Below are 13,284 nucleotides of genomic sequence, written 5' to 3' on the forward strand. Positions count from 1 at the left end.
TGGGCCCAGAAGTTTGCTGATTTTGAAATGGATTTTAAGAAATAACTTTATTTAAAAGAGTTGACTAGAAACAGCTGCACTTTGTCGTCAGAATAAAAATCCACAACTATTCTAAGATTTCAAAAAATATAACAAACAATGTGACCTCATTAACCCTTAGAAAAGACATTTCTGCCATGATTGTATTTGATCACCATTTCTCTCTCCTCAAAATGTCTTTTAATGCCTGTCTTCAGAGATGTTTCCAGAAAAGTCTAAAGAAAGCAGAACTTGAAAGAAAGAATAAAATACTCTTTCATTCCTAGTGAAAAACAATGCTAGTAAAATCTGATTTCCTTTTTTTAAATGTTTTGAGCATGTTCAGTTGCAGTTTATCCTTAAGAGGGCTTAACTATGGGTCGAGGCATTTAAAAAATAATAGAAAAATTTAGGAGACAGTTTTAGACATTATCCTGTCATTTCCTTTGTTTTCCACATGAAGGAACTGACTTAAGAAAATGTATGAAGAAAATGTATGTGACTGCTGACTTATGTTACTTAGGTAAATTATAACATCTCCTTGTTAAAAAATGTTTAAGAAAAAAGTTAACTGGCCCTTTTTAATTATTTGGAATTACTTCTCCCCAAAGGCGGTGGCCAAATAGGGTGTCTTCCAGATTTATGATTTCATTTTCTTCTCTACTTCCATAAACAATATTGAGAGTCTCTAATGGGGTGACACATTCTATGCCCGCCAGAAAGTGTAGCTCTAAACCATAGTGAACATAAATATAGTTTCAAGGGATTTAGAAATTGTTTCTACAAAGACTAAGTGATGTAGACAGTTGATAAATTAACTAGCTAAGTCAGGCAAAAAATACCTCTAATTTTTAAACTGGAGGAAAAAAAGACCTTCAGATTAGCTGTTTTCTTATTATCTGCAAAACTGTGTGATTGTGTGAGTGTTTACTTTGTTTTTAGGTACAGCTCAAATGCTTTCTTGTTGAATAATAACACTACCTTACAGTTAAAAAAATTGACAATCTACAAAATGCTCTCACATATAGTACTCACATACATATTGAAAATACTAGGAATTTGGGGAATAGGGCAATAGCAATTAAGATGACAATGGAGAATTCAGAAAACCATAGCATAAACTCTAATCTGAGAGCTCTTTAAAGACCATGAGTCCAAATGCATCACACTTCAAAATAAAGAACAGAACCCAGAGATTTGGAATGAGAACTTTTCCATGCAATATGGAGTCACCACAAAAACTTTTAGTTTGGTCTCTTCTCTCCAGAGCCCTACAGTCACTAGAGTATAAGCTCATCTAGCAGGGGTGCTACCTGCTTTTCCACCACATAATCCCCAGCATCTAGTGGAACATCTGGAACCACAATGGTTACTCAAGTAAAATGTGTTGAATGAATTAATCTCTGTAAATATCTAACTTGCTTTTTAAACATGAACACATCTAACACTTTCTTGAATCTAACTTCAGGTTCATAACTTTGGAGTTAATGTAACATACTCAAAAGTTAAATCATTTAAAATAAAGATTTACTAAAGTAAACCTGTATTTACCTTTAAATACCTGTCAAGCTATTATAATGTATCAAATGTTCATAATCTAATTTTTCAATACTCACATTCATTTATTCCATCAATAGATTTTTTTAACCACCATTTACGGACAAAATACTGTGTTATTATTTTAACAATATAAGCCACAAACTAACAAAGATGAGTTAAATTAGATACTGCTTCCACCAAAATAAAGTCAACATAATTTCAAATATGAAATTTATGTTGTGATAAAAAGTATTTCAAGTAATTATCTGGTTTTCAAAATATAGGTTTTTTCCTATTTTGTGAAGTCTTACTTTGTTAACAACACATTTTTACTAATAAAAGATGTAGTTTTAAAAAATGCCTGTGGAACTGTTATGCTAGGCTATGCTATCATGACTCCTAAAAAATTACAAGATCACATACTCCTCCAAAAGTCAACAACAAGCATTTCATAAGCTATTATGGAGGCTATCAGAACAGCAGTTGTATTCAGGTTCAAGGAAGTGAAAATTTTCTAAAACAAGGCATCCACTAGTCACTATTGGACATGTTGACTATGAAGTATTATATTTTGTCAACAAACATGTAAGAACTAACACATACAGACAATTATGCTGTTTCAAAAGTGATGTTGTTATACCAAGTTATTACTATTATTGTAAACATTTTGAAAAGTCCCCTTCTGGAATTGCTTTTAGAGAACACAGCTCATTTTCTGAATATCTGCGAGGACAGCAAATCTTTTCCCTTTGAAAGTGAAAATAATTTTAGAGGAGTCAAAAATTATTTAGGCCATGGCTAGAGAATAGGTGTGTATCTAAAAGAATGTGTGGCTGCAACAGCAATTTGAAGAATTTTTCCAGGGTGGCTCCAAATTCCCAAATCCATTCTCATGCAGCTTCAAAAAAATACTCTGTTCTAGTTTTATTTAAAAGAATTGACTAGAACTTTTTAAAAAGAACTTTCCAAAAGTATTTTGAGAATTGTGGAACAAGTACAAATTTCCAGAGGAACTCTCTCAAGGACAACACACGTTTTTTAATAAAGTATATATAAATAACTTAAAAACCAAGTCTCATTACTTTGTATGCATGCCACGTATAGTTTCTTCACATGTCAAATCTAGATTAAGCAATGTGTGTGGTAATTTGCTAAACAGAAGGATAATTTCTTATCCTCAATCTGAAACAGAGTTTTAGAAACTACAGGTTGCTCTCTCATGATCAGGAATCACATTCTGATATAGTGTGGTCACTACAGGTCTCTTCTTACTGCATTTCTTAACTAGCTTGAAAGTAAAATTCTAGAATATGGTTTCAATAAAAGAAATGCCAACTTCTACCAGTTGCCTCCCATGATAAGGTTGCTGACTGTGAAAACTGTAGTCTGAGTATTTCCATTACACAGAGAGGGAATATTTACACTTTGTGAGCAGTTTCAGAATGCACTATAAATCAATACACAAATTGAATTCTCTAACTAAGTTTTCTAAATTGCAATCAAAAGTTTAATACTTTGGGCTTCCCTAGTGGCGCAGTGGTTGAGAGTCTGCCTGCCAATGCAGGGGACACGTGTTCGTGCCCTGGTCTGGGAAGATCCCACATGCCGCGGAGCGTCTAGGCCCGTGAGCCATGGCCGCTGAGCCTGCGTGTCCGGAGCCTGTGCTCCGCAACGGGAGAGGCCACAACAGTGAGAGGCCCGCGTACCACAAAAAAAAAAAATTTAATACTTTTTTAAAAAAACAAAGCTACTTCGATAACAATTGAAAGGAACAACGTGTCTGTGTACGTCTTAGCTCTTTTTCATCACAATGCAATTCATTTGCTTCATGTTGATTTTGGCGAATTCTGGCTTTTCTCAATGAAAACAGATACTTGGCCATGTTCTGAAATTAAATGCTGAAACATGATAAAGCATATCCTCGAATTCCCACATATCCTTTTTTATTAATATGTAGTATGTCATACAAATGACCCACTGTGTCTGACACATTCAACCCCTTTGGACTTCGACAAGTAGCAACAAAATAAGAAGCACATGAAACTTTCTAGACTGTTCCAAGAATTAGTCTTGAGAACACATTGTACTATGGTGCACCAGAAATCAGGAAATCAGCGTGGGAAGATTATGGTTACAAAAGAAAATAATTCTAACCTTTTTTAGCTTGAGAAGACAACTGACCCTAACAACAGCTCCTTCTTCGGCCTTACAATTTATATTTCTATATCCTGGTCAGATCCAGGTGTGGGTCAAGTTGACCCGAGACAAGGAGAAATATACTTGTTGTGCCACTTTGAGTCAACATATAGTACTAACAAGAACTTCCTACCTTTGATGTTTACTTGAGGATACTTTATGGAGGAGGAAGGCTCAGCGGCTGAAGTGTCTATCTGGTGAGGGGGGGAGGTTTGAGGGACAAAGGGGTAGGAGTGATAGGAGTATTAAATGGAACCCTCCACAGCTCACCCAAGGACATAATGAGCCATTTCTGAGGGTAGGGGGGCTAAACTGGGGAGAGACACCTTTGCATTTTGCTTGGGGAACCAGTCATGGGACTATCAAAGTCTTTCCACTGAGTTTCTGCTTAATTACAAGCCTTGATTAAAGATGGATCCCTGTGACATAAAAATCCAAGGTTACAGTGAATGGAGAGCTAGCACATCAGATTAATGCAGGCTCATTTTATAGTTCTGCCCTAAGTCCTTAAACCTAGCATCTTGGAATCAGCTCTGGAACTTAAGCCTGAGGCTACATTCAAGCATGATTATTCTATGCTGCAGGCACAGGAATTCTGGTGAGAATTGAAGGAAGCCCAAGGAGCCAAGCATGTGACTGGGAGTGAGGGGCATGGATCTCCCTTTTCAGTTCTGTTGTGGACTCATTAAGTGCACTTGAAAAAATATGCTCCCGTTTGCTTTCATTTCTTCATTTGAAAAGACAACAGGTACATCTTCTGGAGAGGGTGACATTCACAAATCCAGCACAAACTTTCTTCTGTCAATGTGAAGCTTTACTCAGTGTGACACCAATGACCTCATAGTGAGGCCTGGGCATGGGGCAGAAAAGGTTAAATGATTAATTTGCCAAATTCAATTGCTAGGAAGAGATGGGACAATTCCAGGCAGTATAAATCAGCTATGCATTTAGAAACTATTATCAGGAGCACTAGACAGCACTGCATGATGCTCTGCAAACCACAAGTGATGTCAAAGCTGCGAGGCTGCAGGGCTGCCAAAGGCTCAAGCATGGTAATAGATGCTAAAATTACTGCTGAAGAAGCATATTTGATTATGGAGGGACCCAAGAGAAGTAAAGCCCTTGGAAGGCTTCCCTCTGAGTTTTACAAGAAGTAAGATAAACAGCATCTCCAACTGTAATCATAAAACATAATAAAAGTGCTCTGAGCTCTCATAGGACCTGCAAGAACATCTCCCTTGAGTGGTATAAAACCATTCCATTCCTAATACACAATGATGAAGACAAAGTTACCCCCAAACTGAGGCAAAGTCTAGTTCATGACACAGACAACTCCATGAGGAGTCTTTTAAAACTGATTTTAAAAGAGGTGGACTTATTTAAATTGACCCAACGTATGTTCCCTTTATCCTCAAGTCTCAGTTATACAATCCTTTTGCTCAATATTTCCAGCCTAATTCCTCATATTTGATGAACTGATGTGGCTGCCAGGTTTCTCCCAACCCCCACCTTCCCTCCATCCTCTACCCCCTCCCCCATTCTCATACCCAGCTCCCCATATTCCCACCCTAGGTCTTGCCCAAGGTCTCTCTCCTGTCATTTGTGAAGTGGAAAATCCAGACACTAATAACTGTCAGAAAGAAAAAAACAACAACAAAACCCTACATGTGAAGAAATTCATTTCAATATTTTTTTTTTTAAAAACTTTCTAAAACTGGTTATCTAGGAGTTCCCATTTTCTTCTGAAACTTCTTAAATGTCACTTCATACTTTCTCCTTATATATTTTAAAATTCAGATGGACCAATAGGTCATCTGGTGGCTGCCTAGTACAATCCAAATTATCTTTTTAAGAAATTGTATCTAGTTAAGAAAAACACATAGGAGATGAAGAAGTTTAGATAAAATGTCTCTGGAAAAGCAAACCTAAAATTCACAAAGACATTTATTTATCAGAAACAATTGGTTAAAAGGTACTACACGAAAACACTTTATACACCTTATAAAATATTTATAAATTAATCATAATAAAATGCAAGACATGCCAACTGCAAAGATTTTCAATGGCTTCAAATGACAACAGAAGGCACCTTAACCACTGGGTTCCTATAAGCTAATCTACATGAGAACCAGTTCCTAAAATAGGTCTCAGTGGCCAACTGATCATATGAAATCTGAATGACCAAAAAGGAATTAAACCCCCCTAAATAAAATATATATTATTTGCTTTGTTTGAGACACCGTAAGAGTTTTGCTTGTAATTGGATAAAGTTAGCGGATATTAATAGTGTGATTATGGAGATAGCATTTTATCCAAAATATTTATTTTCTGTTAAGTCTGAAAAATTCAAGGCACAACAGTCAGGGAAAAACCTGACAAGGTTTGTCTAATTATTTTGCTATCAAACTAAAAGTTTTGATTTACAAGAATCTTTTCAGGGTCCTTCTGCACTCTGACAATCCAGAAATGACTTCAACTTAAAATGTCAAATGTGGCATATAAATAAACAACTCTGAGAAGAATGGATGCTCTGCTTTGCTTAATTTTGAAATAACAAACCACCATGGATGCCTGAATAACATACACCACTCCATGAGACAAGCCTTCCATTCCTTAAGTGTACTTACATGAATGGTGACTTTTCAGTCTTCTTTCATGATTTAGGTGGGAAATATCACCACGGAAAGGATACTCTTATATAGAAGACAGAATTTTGAGTTTGATTTTTTTAAATAAGCATGCTGCTTGTGATGTACGGTGCAGAATGCAGAATTAACATTCCAATCTCACGACCTATACAGTCGGTCGTGACTGGTTAATCCCCATTTGGCAGCTGTCTGATAAAGGCAGTAACACTCCAGGGTGTGCTATCCTGGATACCTCTGCTTTTTTGGGTCTCTACCATTAGCACCTTGTCTGATAAGGTCCTTTGCTGCAGCATCGTCTGACTGTAGAAGCCCCCTTCTTATTAGCTAGAGCTGTCCGTCCGAACTCATTGTTTCTCAAGCATTTCACAACATAATCTCTATTTTCAATGCAGTAAACCACTAAGAGGCACCCTGTATCTTATCTCAAACTTCACTTTTCTAGAACACTCACCAAAAACTTAAAGTAAACAGAGAAAGACTTTTTTTTAAGAAGGGAAAAGTAACAATGTAGAGTCAGTATAAATTTAACAGCACAAGTCAGCATTATACTGCTATTCTGTTAAAGGGCTGACACTTTAGTTCCCAGGAACTTCATTTTGTCAAAAACATCAGTTTTTCCATTCTCCCCAAAATCAATCTACAAATCTAATGAAGTTCTAAGAAAAAGCCTACAAATTGGTATTCAAAGGCAGAATCAAGAATAGTCAAGATGACTTGTATCAAGCAAGAAGGAAGATGGATGTTATCAGGTATTTAGAGTTTTACACTTTGTAAATCCATAGTAATTAAGAAAGTGTGGTATTGGACATAGGATGGTTAAAAGGTCGATGGCAGAATAGAAAGCCCATTTATGAGGAGGAAATTTAATACTGGTGTTTTCCTTTTTCTTTCTTCATCTATACCACATTAGAACATTTTGAGGATGATTTTACTAATTTATACAATCCTGCTGTTTCACTAAAGTAGCATTTAATAGAAAATTTGTTTCAAAACAATAAATTAATATCCTGACAACCACAAAAAAATCAGTTTTTGTCAGTTTCTGCCATGATACATCTATCTATGTCTATATCTAATTAGAGACAATATGAGACTTGCTGTTTCAGGAAAAAAATACTCAAATGGATACACTTCGATTAACTGGAAATTTTATATAAAAATTTCTTTATCAGCAGCACTAATAAATGATAACAGTTAGCTAAGATGATCATTCTGAAGTATTTCAAAAATTTCAATCACCTATTCACTCATTCAATAAATAATTATTAAATAAAAAATTACGTATATGGTCACATGAAAGGAAGTGTCCTAAATTTGGGGGTGGTATTGAGAAAAAATATATATGATAAGTACAATGCCATTGAGAAGTAATTATAAAGAATGGAGAATATATTCAATATTTATGTATTTTAATGGCAGAAAAATTCTGCAATTACTTCCACATCAAGAATGAAAACTAAAATCCAACCACATAATTATCCAAGTATTGTAAGTATATCTGTCTGTGGCATATTCATATTAATAGATCAAATTTCATATTCACTTTTTATATATACCTATTGTGAAGTCATTTGTAAACGCAAAGGACTATTTTGACACTGTTGCTTGGTCAGAACATTTTAAATTGTTATAAAAGGAAAAAACATGCTTTGCTGATCTTTCCACCTACTTGAACCAGATATGAAAAGAATAAAATTCTAAAATAAAGAATGGTGACTTTTAAAAACTCTCAACAGTTAAAGATAGAGCTCACTGGTTTAAGTTGAGAGCAACTAAGTAAAAAAATTAATCATTGACCTTTGTTTTTATTGCAGATAGACACAGTTTTTCTTACTTTCATATGAGAAATAATAAGTCAATGAACACCACCACTAAAGAAACTTCTGATAATGATAGTGGTTAAAAATATTCGGTTATTGGCTTTATGTTAGGGATTAAATAGAAATTTTGTAGTCTAATCCATGAATCAGAAAATTTATGTCATATGTCAATGATTAAACAAGAAATTATCCAGGCAAAGAATGTTGAAATCTTTCTTAACTAGTCATAAACTTATTATTGAGCAGGCTAAATAAAATTTCAGGATAATAAGTGTTAGAAAATCCAACAATATTACTTCAAAGACAACAAGAATTTTCAAATCATAAACTGATTGCTTACCAAGAAACAAAAATAATGGTTAGACAACAGACTGTACCATGTAAATGACAAGAAAAGAATGATAGAAGGATTATGCTGGACCAACAACAGATGTCTAATAAATACTTACTGAACTAAGTTTATTGTATGTGGCTGTGTGCATTAGTGTGTTGAGAATGAAAGGTTGAGGAGAAGTGAGTGTGAGCTTTTTCATTTCATTATTCTAAAGCAATGGTCCTGCAGGGGATATCAACACCTTGAGATAATCTTCAGAGATATCAAGTCCTTAGTTCAAGACTTCCTTTTCCTATTTACTTTTAAATTGTTTTTCCTCTTTTTACACTGGTTTATGAGAACACTAATGATCCAAGTACATGATCACTGAGCTCAAAGCAGAAGTTGATATGGAAGGGCTTCCTTCCATCTGCCTGTCCTGGCACGTGCATGTTAATACTGGTATGCTATCTTGAACTTTTTGAATTTGAAAAGCACTCTTCTCTTCAAATAATTAGTAGGGTTTTTACAAAATTTACTAACAGACACATCCTTGCAACATGCTAAGTGAAACTAATTGCAGATAAAGTAGATTTTATCTCAAAGTAAATATCTTTCTAAAATATCAGCATTTTGAAACTTCAAAGCAATTTTGGCTTTTCCAATTATGGGTTAGAATATAAGTAATCTTCTATGAAGGGGCAAGAGAATTATCTTATTCAAGGTCTATGCCTAAGTAAATTCCTAGTCATTTGCAAGTGAATTGCTCAAAAGTTCTTTTAAACAAGTTAGACTCTTAGAACTTCACCTAGCAAAACTGTAAGGATGTAAAGATTACTTATTCCAAACTTTCAGAGAAAGCAGTCAACTGGAATTATTTATGAGAGAAGAGAGGCAAATTCCTCTAATTCCTACATAGAGTATTCAGTTAGAAATGGATATGATGTTCAATATGACTATCATTCTTAGATTAGATGAGCTAGTTTCATGAAAAACATTATTACTAATGAAAACAATTACTGGGTTTATTAGTTTTCTCTTGCTGCCGTAACAAATTACTGCAAACACAGTGGCTTAAAATAACACAATGTATTATCTTACAATGCTGGAGGTCGGAAGTCTGAAATGGATCTTAGGCTAAAATCATGGTGTCCACAGGGCTGTGTTCCTTCTTGAAACTCTGGAGGGGAATCTGTTTCTTGCCTTTTCAAACTTCTAAAGGCTGCCCACAGTCCTTGGTTTGTAGCCCCTTTTCATCTTCAAATCCAGCAATCATATCTTTCTGAACTTTGCTCATGTCATCACATCTCCTTATTGGCTTCTGATTCTTCCCTCTAGCTTTCACTTGTAAGGACCTCCGAGATTACATTGGGCCCACCAGATAATCCAGGATAAACTTCCCATCTCAAGATCCTTAACTTAATCATATATGCAAAGTCCCTTTTTCCATGTAAGGTTCCAGAGATTAGGAAGTGGACATCTTTAAGGGGTCATTATTTTCTGCCTAATACACTGGATATCAAAATATGGGAAGTGAAAGATTGTCCATCATGCCTTTCTACCATGGTTCTACTATACTTGTAAACTCATGGTTCATTTGTGCAGTATAAAAAGCAGGAATAGTGAGAAGGAGTACAGTGTAGTGGTTAAGGCCTGGCCCCTGGGTTCAGCCTGCCTGGTGTTCCAATCCCAGCTCACTCATTAACTCTGTCACCTTGGGCAAATTACCTAAATCTCAATTTCTTCATCTTTAAATTGGGGTAATTGTACCTATCTCTAAATGTTGCTGTAAAAACTAAGTTACTAAAAAAAAAAAAAACCCAAAAACTAAGTTACTTACCATTTTTAAAACACTGTCATATCAGAAGTATATAATATCAAAATACCTATATTATCTTTTATTGTTAAACATACTTAGATCTTTCTTTCAGGGTTTCAGGTCAGAGGAACTGTTATAATAGTTCAAAATTTTTGCTCATGTTGAAGGTATGGAATCATTTGAGTTACCTACGTAGGACACCAGTTTTACCAGGAATAACTTGAGATTTTAGTGCAAATTCCAAATAACCATCATATGCTTTGGTAGTAGCCTGAGAAACTAAGAACTGCAATATTGAATATGATCATGAAAATTTAAAGTTGAATCAGAGAATGAGGTTCCTTTTCTTATTAACTACCTTATTTTAAAATATCTCCAAATCTCTTAAAACAGATCACATTGGCTCACAATTTCCTTATACTTGAATACAGAAGAGTGACTGGTGAGGAAGGTAAGTTTCTGAGCCCTGATAAATTACACAGTTATAAACATTTGTTTCTTTTTATACCTGGATCAATTGTTTTGTGACTCTTCTTTACTGTGCTGTTTTTAAGGACAGAGACTATATTTAAATATATGACATACAATATGTGTGTTCAAAATACAGACATTTGATAAATGTTAAATATCGTGTCAGTCCCCCCTCCAATAATTTCAATAATTTATATAGTACATTTCATTAGAAGTTTAAAAAAATTTTATGAGTAAGCTACTATGAACAACATTGTGGAAATAAAAACAAAGCCTCCAGAGAAATGTCTCCAAAAGCCAAAGTATATTTATCAATACACTCCCTAATCCCAGAATCCTCAAAACATTTCTGGAATTTCTTGGCATAATCTCCATTTCAGATTTTGTGACTTCTAACAAAATTTCTCTTATTACTTTCCAACCATATTTTATTTATGACCCAAAACCAGTTTCCCCTGGCTTGGAAAAGTTCACTTTACTTAGTCATCAGTCAAGACTGTGGGCCTGTCTTGAAATATCAAAGGGTGATGACCTATTACCTCCGAAGTTAATATAAGAGTAGGCAAAACTACAATCGTGGAAGAAGAATTCTGAAAATGCTTGAGGAGGCAGCATCACTACAATGAGTCCAACATTAACTAATTTAAAAGATAAACTAAGTAAATTTTTAAAAATTACTTAGGTACACATCATGAGATAACTAGTTTTATTACATTTTTACAGCATTATAAATACATTCCTACATATTTATGAGAACATTATATATTTTTAAAAGTCTACACATTCCAAGATCAACATTATAGAAGCATTCATTTAACACACCTATAGTATCTAGCATTGTGCTAGGCTTCAGAATACAAGAATAAAGGCACACTCCTGGCTGTCAAAAAGGTGCCACATTAATAGCATCAATCATGCATTAAGATATGGTTATTCAGAATCATTAATAAGGAGAGTGAACTGATACACATGAATGTATGGCATAACTCTAGTTTCACAATTAGGGGAGAGATACTGGCAGCACTGAATGATTAGATTCAGTGTATTAAATGCGTAATAGATTGTATTCAATGTGAAAAATCCCGGTGAATGCTCCCATGCACACTTGGACACAGGAACACAGGAAAAGCTAGAGTTTTTGTCATATACTTGTAGCCTGATACTATCTCATCTCCTAAAACTTGGTCCCATATATAACAAAATAAAAAATATTGTCCATCATGTAAAACTATATTTGAAAAATATCCAAGGTGCCTATTATTTAATTTTTTTTCATAATACAAGCTACAAAATAGGGGACTAAAAAAAATCTTGTTTAGAGGAGATAAACAGAAGGGAGTGAAAAAGCAGTGTAGGAGAGATGAATTTAAAGAGGTAGAGAAATGAATGCCACTCTAGAGTCAAGCTGGAAAGCCAGTGTTACAGCCAATTGATCAACTGATTTACAAAATCAGTGAATGTTTGGTGCTGAAAGAACCTTAAACATCATTTATCCCAATCCTTTCATGTCATGGTTAAGGAGATTAAGGCCCAGAAAAAGAAATGGTGTTTTGTTTTGTTTTATTTTGTATAATTGCAAATTGAAATCCAGTTTTTAAACTTCTTCATGTATAAAACATTATCAGATTTGAAAACAACTAATACTGAAACTTATTTTTTTTTTTTTTCGGTACGCAGGCCTCTCACTGCTGTGGCCTCTCCCATTGCGGAGCACAGGCTCCGGACGCGCAGGCTCAGCGGCCATGGCTCATGGGCCCAAACGCTCCGCGGCATGTGGGATCTTCCCGGACCGGGGCATGAGACCGTGTTCCCTGCATCGGCAGGCGGACTCTCAACCACTGCGCCACCAGCGAAGCCCGAAACTGATTATTGTTAGAGTTGGTTCTAAACTCATGAGTTGCTTCAGAATATAGCCAAATAACAACGTCTTTAAATTCCATTCCTCCTTCAATACAATATCCAGTCACACCCATCCCTCCCCGTCCACACACACAATTCCCAAACATTTTCTTTTTTTGTTGTTGTTGCTATGTTTCGTTGTTGCTTTGGATATACCATTTTGCAAATGGGAGAAAAGCCCTACCCAAATTTCTGCTGTATTTCATTCAGTGGTTTCATTGTACAAGTAGAACTGCTTATAGAAATAAAAATTATTTATGTTTATAAAACTCCAGCTAGCCATCAAAAATATAGTAGTTTGCTTTTCTTTAATGAGAGTTCAGTGAAGGAACAGGGTAAGTAGAGGATTCTTTTTTTCCTTTGGTAACTGATTTTTTTTTTCCCTTCAACATAATGTAGGTACATAGTAGGTGATGAGATAGTTGAGGCTAAAGAGAGTGCAAATTGAAGTCTTATTTTTTCACAGTTGTCCATAGTGGTAGTCAGGTACACTGAGAATTTTATAATTCGATTAATTCATTCATTCAAGAAATATTGCTTGGGGCAGTGTAAGGTGGCAGA

The 13,284-nt window shown here is 35.0% G+C and overlaps 2 protein-coding genes across 3 annotated transcripts in view; one reads left to right on the top strand and one right to left on the bottom strand.

The window, feature by feature from the left end:
* The window catches only part of LOC101290327 (gastric triacylglycerol lipase), a 482,017-nt gene that overhangs the window by 402,487 nt on the left and 66,246 nt on the right, over positions 1 to 13,284 (top strand). The window contains exon 6 of the mRNA XM_033404782.2: positions 10,747 to 10,804. The gene's annotated coding sequence lies outside the window, so the exon portion shown is untranslated. The remainder of the gene's footprint in view (positions 1 to 10,746; positions 10,805 to 13,284) is intronic.
* The window catches only part of RNLS (renalase, FAD dependent amine oxidase), a 270,276-nt gene that overhangs the window by 221,852 nt on the left and 35,140 nt on the right, over positions 1 to 13,284 (bottom strand). The window lies entirely within an intron of this gene.

Source organism: Orcinus orca, chromosome 14 (assembly GCF_937001465.1).
Source record: "Orcinus orca chromosome 14, mOrcOrc1.1, whole genome shotgun sequence".
Classification (NCBI taxonomy): domain Eukaryota; kingdom Metazoa; phylum Chordata; class Mammalia; order Artiodactyla; family Delphinidae; genus Orcinus; species Orcinus orca.